This window comes from Bombina bombina, chromosome 1 (genome assembly GCF_027579735.1).
Source record: "Bombina bombina isolate aBomBom1 chromosome 1, aBomBom1.pri, whole genome shotgun sequence".
Taxonomy (NCBI): domain Eukaryota; kingdom Metazoa; phylum Chordata; class Amphibia; order Anura; family Bombinatoridae; genus Bombina; species Bombina bombina.
The window spans coordinates 381,018,907-381,032,717 of record NC_069499.1 but is presented as its reverse complement, the minus strand read 5'-3'; the positions used below and the strand labels follow the sequence as shown (position 1 = coordinate 381,032,717).

The following is a 13,811-nucleotide window of genomic DNA, read 5'->3' as shown; positions in this document are numbered from 1 at the left end:
GGGGGGTTATATATTACCTTGTTTAAAATATCAATTTTATAGGATTCTAAATATAAAAACAAAATAAGGGCACAGCTAACAGATTTGCAACTGTTTCATTTCCTGTCTCTACGGCACTTCATCAGAGCTGTTTATTAGGTGTTTTACATTACCATACATAGCTAACAGAGGAACCATTTTGACCAATTACACCACAATGTTAAATTTAACCTGTACATCACCTCCATTAAAACTATAGAATAGTTGAGCAGGAACCCTCACTATGTACCAATTTATTGATTATGGATTATATAATAAAATAGAGGTGTTCCTTTACTTATTGAGGTGAGATGTGGAGCTAAATTTTGCTCTTGAAGCCAGCCGACATGGAGCATCCATCCAGACCAACGACTACATGACGAATGACGATTCCTTTAAATGATGTCATCCAAGATGGCGTCCCTTGAATTCCAATCGGAATTAAGGTAGGAAAAATCCTATTGGCTGATGCAATCAGCCAATAGGATTGAGCTCACATTCTATTGGCTGTTCCAATCAGCCAATAGAATGCAAGCTCAATCCTATTGGCTGATTCGATCAGCCAATAGGATTTTTCCTACCTTAATTCCGATTGGCTGATAGAATCCTATCAGCCAATCAGAATTCAAGGGACGCCAGCTTGGATGACGTCATTTAAAGGAACCATCATTCGTCGTGTAGTCGTTGGTCTGTATGGATGCTCCACATCGGCTGGCTTCAAGATGGACCCGCTCTGCTCAGGATGGATGAAGATAGAAGAGGCCGTCTGGATGAAGACTTCTGGCTGTCTGGAGGTCCTCTTCTGCCAGATCAGATGAAGACTTCTGCCCCTCTGGAGGACCACTTGTGCCCGGCTGGGTGAAGATGGCTCAAGGTAGGGTGATCTTCAAGGGGTAAGTGTTAGGTTTTATTAAGGGGGGATTGGGTGGGTTTTAGAGTAGGGTTGGGTGTGGGGGTGGTGGGTTTTAATGTTGGGGGGGTATTGTCTTTTTTTTTTTTACAGGTAAAAGAGCTGATTACTTTGGGGCAATGCCCCGCAAAAAGCTCTTTTAAGGGCTATTTGTAATTTAGTATAGGGTAGGGATTTTTATTATTTTGGGGGGCTTTTTTATTTTATTAAGGGGATTAGAGTAGGTGTAATTAGTTTAAAATTGTTGTAATTATTTTATTTTTTTCTGTAATTTAGTGGGGGAGTTTTTTGTACTTTAGTTTATTTTATTTAATTGTAGTTAATTGTAGGTAAATTAGTAAATTAATTTAATGATAGTGTAGTGTTAGGTGTAGTTGTAATTTAGGTTAGGATTTATTTTACAGGTAAATTTGTATTTATTTTAGCTAGGTAGTTAGTAAATAGTTAATAACTATTTAGTAACTATTCTACCTAGTTAAAATAAATACAAAGTTGCCTGTAAAATAAAAATAAACCCTAAGATAGATACAATGTAACTATTAGTTAAATTGTAGCTAGCTTAGGGTTTATTTTATAGGTAAATATTTAGTTTTACATAGGAATCATTTATTTAATTGTAGTAATTTTATTTTATTTTTTTTAAATTATATTTAAGTTAGGGTTAGACTTAGGTTTAGGGGTTAATAAATTTAATATAGTAGCGGCGACTTTGGGGTCGGCAGATTAGGGGTTAATAAATGTAGGTAGGTGTAGGCCATGTTAGGGACGGCAGATTAGGGGTTAAAAAATTAACTCGTGTTTGTGAGTCGGGAGTGTGGCAGTTTAGGAGTTAATATATTTATTAAAGTGGCGGCGATGTCCGGTTGGCAGATTAGGGGTTAAAAATTTATTTAAGTGTTTGCGATGTGCGAGGGGGCCTCGATTTAGGGGTTAATAGGTAGTTTATGGGTGTTAGTGTACTTTTTAGCACTTTAGTTAAGAGTTTTATGTTACGGCGTTAGCCCATAAAACTCTTAACTACTGACTTTTAAATGCGGTAGGAGACTCGTAATACTGGCGTTATGCAAGTCCCATTGAAAAGATACGCAATTGACGTAAGAGGATTTGCGGTAAGCTCGAGTCGTGGAATTAAAGTGAGCGGTATACCTGTACCTGCCAGACTCGTAATACCAGCGGACGTTAAAAAGCAGCGTTGGGACCTCTCAATGCTGCTTTTTAAGGCTAACGCAAGACTCGTAATCTAGCAGGTTATGACCCAGTGCTTTTGAATGATCTATCAAAAAATATATTTTCAGTTAATAGAGAGTCCCTATTAGTATATATATATATATAAAAAAAAACGCATTCTGAAAATGAAGGTATAAAATGGCTACCTATCCTAAAAAGCGATAAAGATTTACAAGGAGTGCCAAGTCAATGCAACTTTATCTCACATAGATCTGGGACTATTTGAGATATAGTAATAAAAAAACTTTATTTAACAAGACCCTTATCATAGGGGCAATAAAAAGTGGCTCTCATTAAAACCTGTTTTTCCTAAGTGTGGAGGAGTACCTTGCAAATGTTGCAGTTACTCAAAGGTTGGAAAAACATTCATGTCTACACAAACTAAGAAAATGTACAACACAAGAAAAATGTATTAATTGTAATAAAACATATGTTTTATATTTAATTACTTGCAATATTTGCAATTTTCATTATGTAGGGTTTACGTCTAGAATGTTAAAGTATATGATTAGGGAGCATCTGCTGTCCCTGGAGGCAGAAATTCTTAAAACTCCAATGGCTAAACATTTTGCTAGGCATAACTGTAAGAATAATGCCTTTAGCTTTCAAGGCATTGAACATGTGACAGTTGGGCCACAAGGGGCAGATAGATCTTTGGCCCTTAGTAGGAGGGAAGTTTTTTGGATTTATACCTTTAAAAACAGGTTTACAATTGTGATTGAATGAAATACGTAATGTAAAATTATTTATCTAAATGTCTCTACCAATCAGCAAGCGCTATCCAGGATGCTGAACCAAAAATGGGGCGGCTTGTAAGCTTACATTCCTGCTTTTTCAAATAAAGATACCAAGAGAACCAATAAAAAATTATAATAGGAGTAAATTAGAAAGTTGCTTAAAATGGCATACTCTATCTGAATTATGAAAGAAAAAAAATAGGTTCAGTATCCCTTTAAGGGGAAAACATTTTTACAGTATTTGACAGTGTCTCTTTAAACCACGTTACCTCATTTTCCACCCTATTCTTAGAATTCAGGTTAATTTATTCAGTCACAGTTTTTGTAAAGGATATGTAATGCAACTTTGAAAGAAAAACAAAATATGCTGTAAATTTTGGAACTCTAAAAAAAATGCTTTCTTATACAAAGGACCAAACCGCAGTGGCTTTAAAATTTTAAAATATAGCCAAAATGGTATGAAACATATTGTCCTGTTGACAGGACTGGCCTAAGGCTTTCATGAGGTGAGACTTAAAATGCGCTCCCCTCTTTAGCCTATCACTTGAGAATTCACACTCATAGGCAGTGCCTTAATGCTGCTACAGCCAAGGATGTTGGGGACTAGTGGGAGTAAAAAACATTAATGGAAGGATGTAGGAAGGGGGTGGGAGAAAGGAGGGAGACGAGAGGCCATGACAACTCATGCCTACTCAGCCTTTGGAGGACCCGCCTAAGACACAACTACCATATCATCTATGCTCCCTGAAGCTTCTGAGTGTGAGTGATCTATAGCCTTTGTTACCACCCCAGAAGTAGCCTCTTTTGCCCAGTATGTGCCATACATAGAGAATAATTTTCCTTAAGTATATCAGGCTGATACTGACTAAAAAGTACAGTCCAGCCCAAAAATACAAGGCAATCCCTCTTTGAACAAGAGACATAGCAAATCCCAGATGTATGTTTTGGCTTATTGGACGCCTTTTCAGTGAGGTGCAGCCAAATTCCTCTAGGCACATTGGGCAAAGGGTCCACGTCTGGTTTTTCGCATCACCCTTAATGCCCTGATGATCAGAAATGCTGCAAGCCAGTAATATATTCAAAAGGGATGTTGAGAAAGCCAACAAAATATTAAAAAGTGCAGACATTAGACACCCTTGCTGAGAGGCATTTTACTAAGCATTGCAATGGGTTGCGATGCTGGCACAATGTTCCAAGCAGTAATGGCACCGACATTGGATATGTAAAGTAAAGGATTCCTTTTAAATATTAATCACCAAGCCTAATAAATATACCTATGCACCCATAAACCAACATAACCCACCTCTGCAAACTAAACTACTTAGCCCCAAATCACCAATAGCCCACCACAATAAACTTCCTAAACTATTAACCACTATACAGCCAATAGCCCACCACAATAAACATTCTAACCTAGTAACCTCTTTACCACCATACCTCCAACTGCAATTTACCCCTACACTACTTAACCCTTAAACCGCCCAAAACCGCAATGAATGCACCCCTGGCCTAGTAACCTTTAAACCACCAATAGACCACCACAATAATCTTCCTTACCTATTAGCCCCTTAACCCACATAACCCCCACCGCAAACTACCCCTACACTATTTAACCCCTATACTGCCATAACCCCCATCGCAAACATTCCCCTAACCTTTTTTCTCCTAAACTGCCACAACCCCCAATGCAAACAACACCAAACTTATTAACCCCTTAAATCACCACAAACCCCCATGCATACTAACCCTACACTACTTAAAGGGACATTATACACCAATTTTAATATAACTGCCTGTGATTGAACCTAATATAAAGAATAATATGCACAGATACTGATATAAATCCAAATTTAGCACTGTTGATAAGGTTAGGCTGGGACACCCACTGAAATGGGCTTAAAAAGCCGGAGGAGCAGACTCTCCCTCCTACCCCTCCCTTAAATATGAAAAGACTCCTTACACAAACAGGAGCAAGCAGTAGTCTGTAGACATCAGTATACATTTAAACCTTGGGGTCTTGGTTAGGAGTTTGAAAAGCAGCACAATGTTATTTTAAAATAAGCAAAACTATACATTTAGAAAAAAACAGATATGCTATATAAATGGATCATCTACAAAACATTTATGCAAAATATCTAGTGTACAATGTCTATTACCTAACAGCTAACCCCCCAAGACCCCTAACCTAACACCCCCTAAATTATAAAAAATAAAGACACAAAAAATTCCACACACAAAAAAACACATTACAAAAAAAAAAAAGTATTAACAAAAAACAAAACAAAAAAACAGTTATGCCTATCCTAAAACCAAGTCTCCTTAAAACAAAACCCCACTGGAAAATAAAAAAAGCCTATGACAGCACTAAAACCTACTCTAAAAAATTGCCTTTAAAAGGGCATTTTGTAAGGAATTGCCCAAAAGTGATTAAGCTCTTTTACTTGACACAAAAATCCTAAAACCAAAGTAACCCCCTGCCACCCTAGCAAAAAGCCTACCTTAAAAAACTACTCCAACAAACGCCCTGATAAGGGCATTTGGTAGGTAATTGTACATAGAAGGGCATTTGGTAGGGCAGTGCCCTAAAGTGAATATAGTTCTTTTTTCAAGAAAATAAAAAAGTAATATTTTTTTTTTAAAAAAACATAAATTAAACAAAAAAAACCTAACCTAAAAAAAAGGGAGTCCTGAAAAGGTTTTTTTGTTTGGGCATTTCCCTTAGAAGGACATTTGGTAGGACAGTTCCCTTAGAAGGGCATTTGGTAGGACAGTTCCCTTAGAAGGGCATTTGGTAGGACAGTTCCCTTAGAAGGGCATTTGGTAGGACAGTTCCCTTAGAAGGACATTTGGTAGGACAGTTCCCTAAGAAGGGCATTTGGTAGGACAGTTCCCTTAGAAGGGCATTTGGTAGGACAGTTCCCTTAGAAGGGCATTTGGTAGGACAGTTCCCTTAGAAGGACATTTGGTAGGACAGTTCCCTTAGAAGGGCATTTGGTAGGACAGTTCCCTTAGAAGGGCATTTGGTAGGACAGTTCCCTTAGAAGGGCATTTGGTAGGACAGTTCCCTTAGAAGGGCATTTGGTAGGACAGTTCCCTTAGAAGGGCATTTGGTAGGCCAGTGCCCTAAAGTGAGTATAGTTATTTTGCCCATATAAAAAAAAACTATTCTAAAAAAAAAACTAAATTAAAACAAAAATATCCTAAAAAAATGTTGCACTGAAAAGTAAAAAAAAAAAAACTATCCTAAAAAAAGGTTGCATTCAAAAGGGGCATTTGGTTGATCTTTGCCCTTAGAAGGACATTTAGTAGGGCAGCGCCCTAAAGTGAATATGGCCCTTTTGCCCATAAAATAAAAAAAGCCAGAGAAGAACTTTCCTGAAGTATATCAGTCGGATATTGACTAAACAGTACAGTCTAGCCCCTAATTACCAGGCAATCCCTCTCTGAATGAGACACATAGCCAACCCCAGACTATGTTTCAGCTTAGTATGAGCATCGTCAGTGAGGTGCAGCCTCATGACACATTGGGCAACAGGTTCACGTTTGGTTTCCCACATCACTCTTAACAAGGTCATCATTTGAATACACAAAAAGAGAGAAGCGCTCAACCTGGGAACAACAATAGCGTAACCGCTTGTTCTATGGCTTGTTATCACCCCAGAAACAGCCTCTATACAAAGAGAAGAACTTTCCTGAAGTATATCAGTCTGATATTGACTAAACAGTACAGTACAGTCCTGAAATACCAGGCAATCACTCTCTGAATGAGAGACATGGCAAACACCAGACATACGTTAGACATACATTTCGACTTGTGGGTTCGATAGTGAGGTGCAGCCATATCCATCTTGACACATTGGGCAGCAGGTCCACATCTGATTTCCCTCATCATCCTTAGGGAGACTTCCCCAAGGGTAAGAATTTGTATAAGCTAAAAGTGAGAAGCGCTCAACCAGGGAAGGAGTAATAGCATAATCGCTTGTTCTATGACTAGTTACCACTTGAAAACCAGCCTCTTTTGCTGAGCATGTGCCACACACAGAGAATAACTTTCCTGAAGTATATCAGTCTGATCCTGACTAAACTGTACAGTCCACCCCAAAATACCAGGCAATCCCTCTCTGAATGAGAGACATAGCAAACCCCAGATGTAAGTTTCGGCATAGAGCCTTGTCAGTGAGGTGCAACCATATCCTTGTAGGCATTTTGGGCAATGGGTCCACATCTGATTTCCCGCATCAACCTTAGGGAGACTTCCCCAAGGGTAATAATTTGCAAACACAAAAATGTGGAAATGCTGAACTTGCTTGTTCCAGAAGCAGTCTCGTTAGCCAAGCATGTGTACTACACAGAGAAGAACTTTCATAAAGTATATCATTCTGATCCTGGCTAAACAGTACAGTCCAGCCCAGAAATACCAGGCAATCCATCTCTGAACGAGAGACATAGCAAATACCAGACATACGTTTCAGCCTAGTGTTGGCCTCTTCAGTAAGGTGCAGCCATATTCCTCTAGGTATATAATAATAATAATAATAATAATAATAATAAAATAATATTAATAATACTATCCTATAATAAGCCAAGTTGAGAGCTATAATATTGCCAGTTAGTAGAAATACACTAAACAAATATTACTACAGTGGTAAGTGATGATTAATTGGGAAATCACAATATTATATAATCATCAAGGGCGCGATCCGATATCGATCGCAGTTTGCGGCGCAAGCGAGGGAACCGGCGTCGCCCGCAGTTTCAGCTCGCAACTCGAGCCATCCCATATAGGTCGCCGTCAGATGCTAACGTGCCGTAAGTCTCACAAACCAGCGATGTCCAGAAATCTGCGTAAGTACAAATTTCTGGCGTCGCCAGTGACTTGCGCCACGTTAGAATCTGCCGGCGCCTATAAAACCTGACTAAAGTCTAAAACACCCGCACTGTCTAACACGCCTCCCTAACATAGCCCGCACTGTCTAACACGCCTCCCTAACATAGCCCGCACTGTCTAACCCTCTATCCGCTATCCCCCCTCACTAGCCTAACAATAAAAAAGCTATTAACCCCTAAACCGCCGCTCCTTTACCCCGCCGCAACCTAATAAAGTTATTAACCCCTAAACCGCCGCTCCCGTACCCCGCCGCCAGCTATATTATATCTATAACCCCCTAAAGTGAGCCCTTAACACCGCCGCCATCTATATTAAAATTATTAACCCCTAATCTAAGCCCCTTACACCGCCGCCATCTCTATTAAAATGATTAACCCCTAATTTAATCTACCTACCCTGCCGCCAGCTATATTATCTATATTAACCCTAAGTATATTATAGTTAATATAGGTATTACATTATATATATTAACTATATTAACCCTAATTATATTAGGGTTAATATAGTTAATATAGTTACTATAGTATTTATATTAACTATATTAACTCTATCTAACCCTAACTAAATTTATATTAAATTAATCTAATTCATTTATAAACTAAAATATTCCTATTTAAATCTAAATACTTACCTATAAAATAAACCATAAGATAGCTACAATATAATTAATAATTACATTGTAGCTATGTTAGGGTTAATATTTATTTTACAGGTAAATTGTTAATTATTTTAACTAGGTATAATAGATATTAAATAGTTATTAACTATTTAATATCTACCTAGTTAAAATAATTACCCAATTACCTGTAAAATAAATCCTAACCTAAGTTACAAATACACCTACACTATCAATAAATTTAATAAACTACTAACATCTATCTAAAAATACAATTAAATTAACTAAACTAAATTACAAAAAAAAACAAACACTAAATTACAAAAAATAAAAAAAAGATTACAAGATATTTAAGCTAATTACACCTATTCTAAGCCCCCTAATAAAATAATAAACCCCCAAAATAAAAAAAAATTCCCTGCCCTATTCTAAATTCAACAAATTTCAAAGCTCTTTACCTTACCAGCCCTTAAAAGGGCCTTTTGTGGGGCATGCCCCAAAGAATTCAGCTCTTTTGCATACAAGAAATACAATACCCCCCCCCCCCATTACAACCCACCACCCACATACCCCTATTCTAAACCCACCCAAACCCCCCTTAAAAAAGCCTAACACTACCCCCCTGAAGATCTCCCTACCTTGTCTTCACCACACCGGGCCGAACTCCTGATCCGATCCGGGCGATGTCTTCCTCCAAGCGGCAAAGAAGAATTCTTCCTCCGGCGATGTCTTCCTCCAAGCGGCAAAGAAGAATTCTTCCTCCGGCGACGTCTTCCTCCAAGCGGCAGCAAAGTCTTCATTCTTCCGGCGGCATCTTCAATCTTCTTTCTTCGCTCCGCCGCCGCGGAGCATCCATCCCGGCCGACTGCTGAACTTGGAATGATGTACCTTTAAATGACGTCATCCAAGATGGCGTCCGCCGAATTCCGATTGGCTGATAGGATTCTATCAGCCAATCGGAATTAAGTTAAAAAAATCTGATTGGCTGATTGAATCAGCCAATCAGATTCAAGTTCAATCCGATTGGCTGATCCGGAATTCGGCGGACGCCATCTTGGATGACGTCATTTAAAGGTACATCATTCCAAGTTCAGCAGCTTGGAGGAAGACGTCGCCGGAGGAAGAATTCTTCTTTGCCGCTTGGAGGAAGACATCGCCGGAGGAAGAATTCTTCTTTGCCGCTTGGAGGAAGACATCGCCCGGATCGGATCAGGAGTTCGGCCCGGTGTGGTGAAGACAAGGTAGGGAGATCTTCAGGGGGGTAGTGTTAGGCTTTTTTAAGGGGGGTTTGGGTGGGTTTAGAATAGGGGTATGTGGGTGGTGGGTTGTAATGGGGGGGGGGGGGTATTGTATTTGTTGTATGCAAAAGAGCTGAATTCTTTGGGGCATGCCCCACAAAAGGCCCTTTTAAGGGCTGGTAAGGTAAAGAGCTTTGAAATTTGTTGAATTTAGAATAGGGCAGGGAATTTTTTTTATTTTGGGGGTTTATTATTTTATTAGGGGGCTTAGAATAGGTGTAATTAGCTTAAATATCTTGTAATCTTTTTTTTTATTTTTTGTAATTTAGTGTTTGTTTTTTTTTGTAATTTAGTTTAGTTAATTTAATTGTATTTTTAGATAGATGTTAGTAGTTTATTAAATTTATTGATAGTGTAGGTGTATTTGTAACTTAGGTTAGGATTTATTTTACAGGTAATTGGGTAATTATTTTAACTAGGTAGATATTAAATAGTTAATAACTATTTAATATCTATTATACCTAGTTAAAATAATTAACAATTTACCTGTAAAATAAATATTAACCCTAACATAGCTACAATGTAATTATTAATTATATTGTAGCTATCTTATGGTTTATTTTATAGGTAAGTATTTAGATTTAAATAGGAATATTTTAGTTTATAAATGAATTAGATTAATTTAATATAAATTTAGTTAGGGTTAGATAGAGTTAATATAGTTAATATAAATACTATAGTAACTATATTAACTATATTAACCCTAATATAATTAGGGTTAATATAGTTAATATATATAATGTAATACCTATATTAACTATAATATACTTAGGGTTAATATAGATAATATAGCTGGCGGCGGGGTAGGTAGATTAAATTAGGGGTTAATCATTTTAATAGAGATGGCGGCGGTGTAAGGGGCTTACATTAGGGGTTAATCATTTTTATATAGGTGGCGGCGGTGTAAGGGGTCAGATTAGGGGATAGATAAGGTAGATGGCGGCGGTTTTAGAGGCTCACAGTAGGGGGTTAGTTTATGTAGATGGCGGCGGGGTCCGGGAGCGGCGGTTTAGGGGGTAATAACTTTATTAGGGATTTCGGGGGGGGGGGATCGCGGTTGACAGGTAGATAGACATTGCGCATGCGTTAGGTGTTAGGTTTATTTTAGCAGATCGCGGTTGACAGGGAGATAGACATTGCGCATGCGTTAGGTGTTAGGTTTATTTTCTAGTTAGTTTAGGGAGTTACGGGGCTCCAATAGTCAGCGTAAGGCTTCTTACGGCTGCTTTTTGTGGCGAGGTGAAAATGGAGTAAGTTTTCTCCATTTTCGCCACGTAAGTCCTTACGCTGCATATTGGATACCAAACTGCGCGGGTTTGGTATACCTGCCTATGGCCCAAAAAACTGCGGGCGACGGCAGAAATATACGCGCGTAACTTCTAGGTTACGCCGTATATGTGATACCAAATCCGCGCAAATATTGGCGTCGCCGGCTTTTGCGGGCGACGCTTTATATCGGATCGACCCCCAAATATTTTAAATTATTAAAAAAAAAGTGTTGCAATAGATACCAGTCAACAACTGATTTTAACCCTAAATTAAATTTCTGGAGCAATTAATCACTCAGATCAAATAGTAAACAATTATTTAAAGGAGATAATTAGAACAGCAACAGATTTACCCCCTGCAGATTTCAAACATAGCGATATTTTCCAATCAAAATATAAAAAAACAAACAAAAAAAACTCTTCTAGATGTTCTCAAAGTACTTCATACTTTTTCAGCTTGTCAGAATCAAGACTCATCAACAACTTTACTTCAATCCAACAGAAAAAAATAAGTTTGACCATTAAAACACAGCATATCTAGACATTTCATACTACTGATGTTCAACCTTATTGGTTGATTCTGTGAATGCGTGCAAAAAGTCTTAAGAACATTTTTATATATAGCTTTCAACACATTAACCCTATCTACATACAGGGAGTGCAGAATTATTAGGCAAGTTGTATTTTTGAGGATTCATTTTATTATTGAACAACAACCATGTTCTCAATGAACCCAAAAAAACTCATTAATATCAAAGCTGAATAGTTTTGGAAGTAGTTTTTAGTTTATTTTTAGTTATAGCTATTTTAGGGGGATATCTGTGTGTGCAGGTGACTATTACTGTGCATAATTATTAGGCAACTTAACAAAAACAAATATATACCCATTTCAATTATTTATTTTTACCAGTGAAACCAATATAACATCTCAACATTCACAAATATACATTTCTGACATTCAAAAACAAAACAAAAACAAATCAGTGACCAATATAGCCACCTTTCTTTGCAAGGACACTCAAAAGCCTGTCATCCATGGATTCTGTCAGTGTTTTGATCTGTTCACCATCAACATTGCGTGCAGCAGCAACCACAGCCTCCCAGACACTGTTCAGAGAGGTGTACTGTTTTCCCTCCTTGTAAATCTCACATTTGATGATGGACCACAGGTTCTCAATGGGGTTCAGATCAGGTGAACAAGGAGGCCATGTCATTAGATTTTCTTCTTTTATACCCTTTCTTGCCAGCCACGCTGTGGAGTACTTGGACGCGTGTTATGGAGCATTGTCCTGCATGAAAATCATGTTTTTCTTGAAGGATGCAGACTTCTTCCTGTAACACTGCTTGAAGAAGGTGTCTTCCAGAAACTGGCAGTAGGACTGGGAGTTGAGCTTGACTCCATCCTCAACCCGAAAAGGCCCCACAAGCTCATCTTTGATGATACCAGCCCAAACCAGTACTCCACCTCCACCTTGCTGGCGTCTGAGTCGGACTGGAGCTCTCTGCCCTTTACCAATCCAGCCACGGGCCCATCCATCTGGCCCATCAAGACTCACTCTCATTTCATCAATCCATAAAACCTTAGAAAAATCAGTCTTGAGATATTTCTTGTCCCAGTCTTGACGTTTCAGCTTGTGTGTCTTGTTCAGTGGTGGTCGTCTTTCAGCCTTTCTTACCTTGGCCATGTCTCTGAGTATTGCACACCTTGTGCTTTTGGGCACTCCAGTGATGTTGCAGCTCTGAAATATGGCCAAACTGGTGGCAAGTGGCATCTTGGCAGCTGCACGCTTGACTTTTCTCAGTTCATGGGCAGTTATTTTGCGCCTTGGTTTTCCACACGCTTCTTGCGACCCTGTTGACTATTTTGAATGAAACGCTTGATTGTTCGATGATCACGCTTCAGAAGCTTTGCAATTTTAAGAGTGCTGCATCCATCTGCAAGATATCTCACTATTTTTGACTTTTCTGAGCCTGTCAAGTCCTTATTTTGACCCATTTTGAAAGTTGCCAAATAATTATGCACACCTGATATAGGGTGTTGATGTCATTAGACCACACCCCTTCTCATTACAGAGATGCACATCACCTAATATGCTTAATTGGTAGTAGGCTTTCGAGCCTATACAGCTTGGAGTAAGACAACATTCATAAAGAGGATGATGTGGTCAAAATACTTATTTGCCTAATAATTCTGCACTCCCTGTATAAAAAAATAAATTGCTATGGAATTATCAATAGAGTGTATGAGACTGCCTTATGATTTCAAGCAAATACTATTTCCCAGGGATTGACATATTTGAGCTGAGTAAACCAACAGTGACAATCATAGAGTGCACAGCCATCCAAGATGGCGTCCTTTCAATTCCGATTGGCTGATAGAATTCTATCAGCCAATCGGAATTAAGGTAGAAAAAATCCTATTGGCTGATCCAATCAGCCAATAGGATTGAGCTTGCATTCTATTGGCTGTTCCAATCAGCCAATAGAATGCAAGCTCAATCCTTTTGGCTGATTGGATCAGACAACAGGATTGAACGTTAATCCTATTGGCTGGTGTGTGGGTGGTGGCTTTTAATGTTGGGGGGTATTGTATTTTTTTTTACAGGTAAAAGAGCTGATTACTTTGGGGCAATGCCCCGCAAAAGGCCCTTTTAAGAGCTGTTTGTAATTTAGTATAGGGTAGGGATTTTTATTATTTTGGTTTTTTTTTTTTATTTTATTAGGGGGATTAGATTAGGTGTAATTCGTTTTAAAAAATTGTAATTATTTTATTATTTTCTGTAATTTAGCATTTGGTTTTTTTTCATAGTTTAGATAATTGTATTTAATTGTATTTAATTGTACTTAGT

The 13,811-nt window shown here is 38.3% G+C and overlaps 1 protein-coding gene across 1 annotated transcript in view; it reads right to left on the bottom strand.

Annotated features, from left to right (window-relative positions):
* ARHGAP15 (Rho GTPase activating protein 15) overlaps positions 1–13,811 on the bottom strand; it is a 1,708,250-nt gene that overhangs the window by 807,938 nt on the left and 886,501 nt on the right. The window lies entirely within an intron of this gene.